This window comes from Cibotium barometz, chromosome 19, assembly GCF_041138505.1.
Source record: "Cibotium barometz isolate CiBa-2024 chromosome 19, ASM4113850v1, whole genome shotgun sequence".
Classification (NCBI taxonomy): Eukaryota; Viridiplantae; Streptophyta; class Polypodiopsida; order Cyatheales; family Cibotiaceae; genus Cibotium; species Cibotium barometz.
Window position 1 is genome coordinate 18,522,859 of NC_141064.1, and position 10,042 is coordinate 18,532,900.

Here is a 10,042-nt window from a genome sequence, read left to right on the forward strand (position 1 = left end):
AATTGATCCCAAATTGATTGTGCCACGCCTAAGGAATGGAATGCAAGTTCTTAACACAGTCAATGGTTCCTTATGTTTTTAATTTTTGTGAATTTTTGAAAAAGAAGAAAAACAAAATACCAACCTACTCATTCACATTGGTGCTTTCATTAACAAGAAAAAACAGTGAAGCTCTATCCTAAGACCACTCCACCACACACATACACATCACAACCAATTTCTCACAATTTCTTCCTACCACACACATCTTATCCATTCATTTTCCACATAATGCACTACCAAAATGCAAGGGGATGAAAGAAACAAAGGTGTTTCCCCCGCAACGGTGCCAAAAATGTTTATGTGCTACCACACCTCCAAGAGGGAACTCAACACATTCACCTAAAGGATGAGCAATAAATCACAACTGTCGTAGGTTACTACCAATGCTTCGAACTTGAGTCCCTTGAGGCCTCCAAGCTTGCTTGTTAAGCTCCAACCTCCAAGCTCCACCTCCACGCTGTCACCGTAAGGGTCGCTCGCATCGTCGCATAAGGCAATCACTCTCTCACTCTCTCACACAAGCAGGAATCACACGAGCAGGAATCACACAAGCATAAAAGGGGAACAATGCTAGAATGCTCTCTCTCTCTCTCTCTCTCTCTCTCTCTCTCTCAACCTCTCAACCTCTCCTCATCAGGACACAAGGGAGACCTCTCTATAGCACAAAGGGGATTGTGTCTTTTCATTATGAGAAAATGCCTTATATACATTTGGCCCTTATTCACACTTGGACGCCCAAAACTTACTTACTAGGGTCTTGGGTGGCCAATATCTCATATTGTACAACTTTTATAATGCCGTTTCATGACACTTATTAATGTCCTCAATTGGAGGATCATGATTGTTAATCCAAAATGGGATTTACAATGGGATTAAGTAGCAAGAACTTAAATCTTTTTTTGGTATCCATTGTAACCCTTTTTGGATCACAAGAAACACAACTGAGGTAATCCTAAACCTTCCAGAATCTATCTTTCACATATTCACTACAGACATCACACAGTGCTATGAAAATATCCCACTGATTTGGGAAGCTAGCCTTATGAACATACTATAGAAGGTATGTAATATGGTATTTGACAAAAGAAGGCTAGATGGCTTCTTTAAAGTTTCTCTAAGTCATGGCAATGGACGATGGGTTAAAAAACCATCAGCTGCATTTCCAAGGACAATTGATATGCAAGAGAGATTCAACATTTTCTTTTCTGGCTTTTTAATCACAATTTAGTTCAAGTAGGCTCTCAAGTGTTTAAGCAAATGAAGGGTATTCCCATGGGATTTTCCTACTCCTCGGTTATGTGTAAGATTTATTTTTCTTATTTTGAATATTTCTTTTTTGATTCTCATGCAAACATTACACATAAAAATATGCTAGAATGCATTAAACACTCTTTTAGATATATGGATGATATCCTTAATCTTAATTATCTCGAGTTTGCTTCACTCCTCAAAGAAATTTATCCAATTGACCTTATTTCAATCAAACCTACCTGGATAAACGGGTTAAACACTGGGGAAACCTTCTTTGTCACCAAAACTAACTATCTGAATATTGAAATTTCACTTATTAGTCCTTTTATTGGTAACTTTATTACACAATATACTTGGAAAAGGGAAAAACTACTAATTACACCCTCAGAATTTGTCAAGAGAAAAAGTAATCGTCCCTTTACTCAGGTATTGAGCAACATTCTCGGGCCATTTCACCTTGTAATGTACTCTTCAGCTAACCCTTTTGTTTCCTTTGAAGGTATCTAAAAAATGATCAATAAATTTTGTAACAATGGTTTCAAGAATGCTGATGTTCTTAGGAATGTCTGGCCCACAACAATGGTTTCAAGAAAGATGATGTTCTTAGGAATGTGGTGGAATGTTTGGCCTGCAACAAATGGCCAGGGGTTAATTTCGACGTTGTTTTTGAGTGATAAGTGTTACCTATGGCTTTAAGTACTTTACCTATCACTCTTGCATCTGCACTCCCATTATTGGGCACTGGTCATGCTGGCGACACACTATGTGGGTGCTCTGCACATAATCACAGCTGGATTCTCCTTGAATGCGCATGGCGGTAGTAGCTAGCATACTCTGTGCAATTGCGGTATAAAAAGACCACCTTTCATGTGAGTTATATATACTCACTTAGCTTGTTGTGTAGTATTGTTTTTGGCTATGTCTATTGTTCTAGCTTCGATCGAGAGCTCTTCTTCTTAGGTAACTACGATGCCATGGATATGGGTCATATTTTCTTTGCTGCTTCCGACGGTAGTCTTTGTATGCTTTGGATAATGATCTTTTGAATCCCACATGAAGGGATTTTGAGCATTGTTACGTGGTTGTGATGTTTGCATGTTGCGAGTGCATGACTAGTTTAAACTCTGCTAATCTTGCATACTTGGGATAGTGATCTTTTGAATCCCACTTGAAGGGCTTTTAAGCACTATTACTCTATTGAGATGTTTGCATGTTGTGGATGCATGGCTTGTTTAAACTCTGCTTATCTCTTGCTTTTCTGTAAAACCAAATTTTAACCCTAAATAACATGTATGCATATATAAACTCCGATAATTTCTTAACATTGGTGATTATTTGGCAAAAAAAATGCACATGCATTTCTTTATATGTATATCTATTGATATGATATTTTCAATGGTACTCAGAATAAGAGTATGTTTTTTCTATTCTGAAAGATGACAGAGGGGCTCCGTGTTTCTGATAACTCACATTGCATATCAGAATATGTGGGTTTTAACACACTGTGTTTACTCATCGCATCCATATATTTTTTGGATAGGGTTCTCTCTTTTCTGATAATTTGATTGTTAGCCCTTAATAAGGTGCTAGTCTGGCTATTATTGGCTAGCACTATTGATCTCGCTTATTACTATTGAGGTATATTGGGCTAATCTCAAACCATGCTATTATTGTGTAGTCATAATGATAACTTGCTTAATGCATGACTTATATAATAATATGGCTATTACTGTTCTATAATACATTGCTAATTGCAAACCTTGCACTAAGAGGGCTTTTTGAGATATATATATATATATATATTGATTTGAGGCTATTGCAAATATCATAATATCTTGCTCATTTGGCTCGTTGTTGTAAGAATCGATCATGGTACTGTTTGATCTCCACATAAGGATGATGTTGTCGATGGCGGTAACACAGGGGATTTCAAACCGGGCATTTTGAACTGTTTTCCTATTTATGGAATACATTCGTTTTATTAGTTGTGGATACACATACTTGCTTTCAATAATCTGATGACTCTATGAATAATAAACAATTGGTTTAGGATTACTGATAAGGTCTATGAATAATAAACAATTGGTTTAGGATTACTGATAAGGTCCACTTTGTTGTCTATTGGCATCTAGTGCTCGGGTAGGTTTATACCTATGGTGTTGACTACAAGTAATCTGACCCTTTGATTGTTGGGATGCTTGATAAGCAATTGGTAGATTATGGTGGTTACATCTACCAAGAGGATCTTCTCCCCTTTTTTGATTTTTTCTACCAATAATTCAGACCTTGATTCTACGGCTAAATATAGTGATAGAGATATTCAAATAATGTGTCGCACAAGTACTATAAAAAGAGTATCTAACTTGCATCGTTCATATATACCTCTATTATATGTTCTTTTGTTTCCTCAAGGAGAGGATGGTTGGCATGTTGGAATTCCACTCCATGGTAGGAATAGACAAGGTTCAAATGAGGAGACAAATACTGTAACTTAACGACAATATTATGTATATGGATTACAAATAAGGGAAGATACAAATGCCTGCCTTGGTCGACTTTGCAACAACAGTACCTTGTTAATGCATATAGTAGCATGGAAGAATCAAGATTAGTATAGATACATAATAACTACAAAGCATTTCATGCTAAAGTATACCAAGGGCTTGCAGATATGGTTAATATAAGCGATGGGGTTAATAGAGTGTCTGGAGGCATTGTTGGTGGACGCAGGATAGTTCTACATATATTGGGGGGGCTCGATATATGTATTAATTGTATCAGGATTCAATGGAAATTATTAGGAAGATGGGTAAACCTGAACTCTTTATTACATTTACTTGCAATCCTAAGTGGGATGAAATAAGCAATGCTTTACTATCAGGTCAGGCTACCCATGATCGACTTGACTTAACGGCACTGATCTTCTATGAGAAGCATAAGGATATGGTGCACTTATTGGTTTTTAAAAAACATTATTTAGAAGAGTAGTGGGATTTTTTTCTGTTATTTCTCAAAAGAGGCTTGCCACATGCACATATATTATTAATATTGGAAAGTGAATGTAAACAGAGATTTCTCACTATGATATGTTGGTATGTATTGAACTTCTTGATAAGGTGATGTTTCCTGAGTTGCACAACATAATTCGTCATTGTAATGTTCATGGACCATGTGGGGAACTAAATATGCGCTCTCCTTGCATGGCTAATGAGAGTTGCAAACATTGTTATCCTCGAAAGTTTTCTGAGACTACTATCGTTGATGACAATGGGTATCCAACTCACATGCGGCGAGACGATGGTAGTTTCATTCAAGTAAAGGATCACAGGGTGAATAGTTAATGGGTTGCTCCATATAACCCTTTTCTCTCTATGAGATACAAAGCCCATATTAACATAGAAGTATGCTCTACCATTACAACAGTGAAGTATGTGTATAAATATGTATACAAAGGACATGATAGAGCTACTATAGAGTTGCAAGATACACATGGGGTTATTGACGAGGTTAGTCAATATCTGGATGCATGGTACGTGTCTGCGGGCGGTAAAGGCATGCTAGCACACCTATACCAATATGATTTGCTTAATGAAAAGCTCGATATACAAATGTTGCATGTTCATCTTTCGATGTAAAATAATGTGATATTCAATGACCATGATGATTTATGTGATATAATTAGTTGTGACAAAAACCAAAGAACTACTCTCACTGAATGGTTCATACCTAATCAATTGTATGTAGATGCAAATAGCTTGCTATAAGTTGATTTCCCTTGGCAAGTGGGTATGGAATATATCTCTTCGATCATGGACTAAAAGAAAAAGGAAAAATATGATTGCATAATGTTAGCCCGAGTACAAATGAGCAATTTTACCTACGCATGTTACTCAAAGTGTGTAAAGGCTGCAAATCTTTTGAGGATGTACGAACAGAGAATGGACATTTGTATCCCTATTTTAAGGCTGCATGTGAAGCTAGAGGAATGCTGGAGAGTGATGAGGAGTGGTATATGTGTCTTCAAGCTGAAGCTGCATTTTAGAAAACAGGATTCCAACTACGTCAACTATTTGTCATTATTCTAGTTTTTTTGTGAGCTTGTATCTCCTGGGCCGCAGACAGCTTTGGAACAAATTCTCTACCAAACGTTCAGATGATTTTTATCATGGCTTGTAGAGTGTGTTGATGTTGGTGTTTGTCATTCTATAGCAAAGAATCAAGCTCTGTTGCATGTGCAAGACAACACTATGGAAAACGGCTACATGATTTTGAAGGATTGCCTATTCCTAATAGATCAAGTGTTACTACTGTCATTGCTAATGGAAGAGTTGATGTTTGATTCAGTTCAACATGTTGATTTGTCTGATTCCATGGAAAGGAGTCTAAATAGTTGTCAATCAAGATCATTTTATACTATCCTTGAGACTGTTTCTTTGAACAATGGTGGTGTTTTTTTCCTTGATGGACCACGTGGATTAGGCAAAACATATCTTTATAATGCCTTGTTATCTCAATTACGTGGAGAGAATCAAGTTGCTTTGGCATGTGCATCATTTGGAATAGCTGCATTGTTACTTTCAAATAGTCGTACAGCACACAAAAATCCCATTGGTTTCTCAATGATTCTAACATGTGGTATTAAAGGTAATAGCCCATTGGCTGAGATGTTAAAGCTTGCAAGGTTGATCATTTGGGATGAGGCTCCAATGATGCATCAGTATGCATATGAAGCATTGGACAGGATATTAAAAGACATTATGCAAAGTGATATAGTGTTTGGTAGGAAAATTATACTCTTTGGTGGTGACTTTAGGCAAATCTTACCCGTTGTGGTGGCAAAGGGATCGCGTGAGGATGCTGCTGATGCAACGTTGTGCCGGTCAAATATTTGGAGATATGTGAATGTTTTAAAGCTCACCCAAAACATGTGGGCCGTCAGACAAAGTGCTTATGATTGTACATAACTAGAATTTGTTCAAATGGACTTTACAAATTGGAGATGGCTCTATAGGCCATCCAAACAATCAAGGTAAGAGTGGTAATTCCACCACCATGAATGTTGATCTATGGGAACTCTCTTTTGATTTTGGTAGAATGGGTGTACAAAGATCTTCAAAGAGTGGAGGATTATGCATGATTCTTCAAAGATTGTGCTATTCTTGCACCACAAAATCTAGAGGTCGATGAGATCAATGAACTAGTCTTGAGTACAATACCCGGTCTTGAAAGAGAATACCTTAGTGCAGATTCGGTTGTTTCTTCTGAGAATGACATAATATAGTATCCAATTGAGTGCTTGAATATTTTGAACTTAGGTGGTGATTACCCTTCTCACCGTTTGCTTCTAAAGATGAATGCTCCTATCATGCTGCTACTATCTAACCTAGTTTGAACTTAGGTGATGGTTATCCTTCTCACCGCCCGCTTGCTTCTAAACATGAATGCTCCTATCATGTTGCTCCATAATTTGGACCCTCTGCGGGGACTTTGTAATGGTACCAAACTGATATGCAAGAAATTTCACACAAAGGTGATAGAAGTAAAAATTATTATAGGTACAAACATTGGAAATATGGTCTTAATTCCCATAATAACAGTCATACCAACTATGCTTCAATTGTCTTTTGACATGAGAAGGAGACAGTTTCCTGTGAGGCTAGCTTTTGGTATGTCAATAAATAAGTTCCAAGGACAAACATTGAGTGTGTTGGGACTTTATTTGGCCACACAAGTATTCACACATGGATAATTGTATATTGCTATGTCACGTGTTAGATCATCTGATGTAGTGAAAGTGTGTGTAAAGGATATTGTGGAACATGAAAGTAGTATAGAAGGTTCAAACAAAGTCTTCATAGCCAATGTTATCTACAAAGAGGTATTGCAAATGGCATGCAGAAGAATGTAAATGCAAAAGAATGTAAATGTAATCTATGCCCAAAAGATAGAGAACGAGCTATTGATACAGCAACCTACTACAAACGTCAGAGACTACATTCATAGATATATCTATTGTATCAATTAAGCAAGCATTTGAAAGGAGAATGTTTGCAAAGATGTGACATGTGCAATCTATGTTGTCTTTTTGTAAGTGTGCATGCTTTCAGATTGATTGATGTTTCTTTTTAGAATGATAATTATTTTATTGTGATGCAAAGACATGAAGTTAAATAAGAGTTGGGCAAAATTCCTTCAATTTATCTCTCACAGTGGCACTACCCTTGTGTCGATAATATTGAATTGATATATATAAATCTACTTACATTGTGTGGATTAAATGGTTGACATTGAGGTAAAGCCACCAAGCAAATCCACAATGTGTACTGCCCCATCTATTGCTCAAGGGGTGGTTCAAATTGTTGAGATGGCTCTAGGTGCTCGGTGAGTTCCTATTTGTTTTTTTAACATTTGGATAAGTAAATGTTTTGCTTTTGACTTGCTTTCATTTACAATAGCATTTCTTTTTTTAACATTTCAAAAAGCAAATGTTTTGTTTTTTACTTGCTTTCATTTGCAGTGGCATTATTTATTTTTCTTACTTGGTTCGAAATATTGTACGTCCAGAGAGAGAGAGAGAGAGAGAGAGAGAGAGAGAGAGAGAGAGAGAGAGAGAGAGAGAGAGAGAGACTGACCTCAAAAACTTATGTAAATAATTAGTGTAGTATAGTGTCATATTTGATGTAATGGGTATATTGCTTAGGATGGATGTGGAAAGGAAATCATTTTCATTTATTTATGGTGATGGACAAGATATTGAAGGTATTTTTCTTGACGTTTGCTATAATTTATTAAGATGTCAAGCTCAACACGAGCTGACACTTATGATATACCTGGGTGACTGTTTCTGCCACTTACATCACTTGCGTGTTTAGTAGGATACTGACATGATAAATCTTCGCCAATGATTCTATAGCTAGACTACACCAGCTACTAGTCCACCACTGAGTTATGGCATACCTATCTTGCCAGCTCACTCAGTTAACGTGTTCGCATTATGGACCGCATGTACAGAGTACTCATCTTGTGTGTTCTCTTCTAGGGTTTATGTGAGTGTTTGTGTGCTTGCAACAACTCAAGCTCTATTTCTTCCAGCATATTTTCATAATATAGTCATCATTGTTTACCATAATGTATTTAATTTTCATGGCTCAATTGTAGACCCCCCCCCCTTTTGGGAAGGACAAGCAATAGCATCTCTAATAATCGAACTATTAGAGAGCACAAGTGTATTACGATATAGAAACTTGCTTTTTATGTAGCTTTTACGTTTTATGTAAATATAAATTATTATTGATACATTTTTTACAACAGGGAATATCTTTATTTTTTTTGAACCTAGATTATTGCTAGGTTTATATGGTCGAGACACTTATAACGAGAGCTTTGGGCTCCTTGGAATTTACAATTTAAGATTGTGGATTAGCTTCATGTACATGTAATGTTTGTAGACTATGAAAAACCTAATAAGTTAGATTTTCAATACATAGGCACTGTACATTATAGAATTTTTTGATTTACTGTCTATAAGCCTGTTCAAACGCCATTCGTCTCAAATATTGAGTTTTGTAGGGTTTTATCTTTTTGCTTTTTTTTTTCTTTGAAATTTATATCTTGCAATAGCTTTAAATACATTTTTTGGATAGATGGGGGCGAGAAGTATAGGCTTCCAAGGAGAGAGAATCTAGTCGCCCAAAAATTGTTTTAATGCTTTGCTCAGATGTGTTAAGATCGTCACCACTGTATTGGGTTAGAATGCTAGATGAATATTTATGCCAAGTTTGGTGCTTTATTCAAAAAAAAGTTAGTGCGTTAGGAGCTCCTATATGGATATATATGGCAAGCATGGTGTGTTCATATATAGGTTGCTAAGTTGAGGACCATGAGGCCCAAAATGGGCTTCAAATATAAGGTTTATCTACTCTCCCTCTGAGAACGAGTTTGTGTTTTTATGTATGCAAGAATACTCTTGCCCGTTCAAGGATGGGTCATGCCACTAGTATGTGCATAATTGCTAAAAAATAATGAAATAATGAAACAACCACGAGCTAGTGCAGTGGAAAAGTTGGACGTCAAGAGTCCCTGATTGATTTTTCCCTCGATAAGCGGTGGCACATGTGGGCCCTAGGGTGTGGGTGTTGAATCTGTTAGATGTGGTTCTTTCAAAAATTTCAAGGTAGGCGGAAAGAGAAGAAGAAATAAATAACACGTCTCTTGCTCTTCAAAGTTCAAACTAGATAGTCAACGAGGAGAATGATGTGGTGGCATTAAAAGAAAATTCGGTCGAAGAATAGTCTGGTTTACGGTGCTGGTTTACGGTTTGGCGGTTTAGCGTGACTGCGATTACTAACCGGCTGCAGTTATCGAGGCGGCGTGGAAGCGCGTGCGTTGTCTCGTCGTTACACAGTGCGTGTACCTACGCGCGCTGCGTAAAGTGGCAGGAAGACGTTAGAAACATCTCACATCTACCACCACCACCAACACCAACTATAACATTTAATGCTTGGTGCTTGGACGCATCCCCTTTTTGCCCAACCACCGCAACAACTGCTCTGATAATTATAGCAACCGCAATTTTTTATGCCACCGTAATTTTTCTGCCAGTACATAAATATATGACAATTTAATCTCTTAAATAAGGGCTACTTAAATTCTCATCCGGTTTCTCTTAACTCTACATAAATATATGAAAATTTATTCTTTAAAATAAGGGCTACTTAAATTCTCATCCGGTTTTTCTTAATTCTAGCCG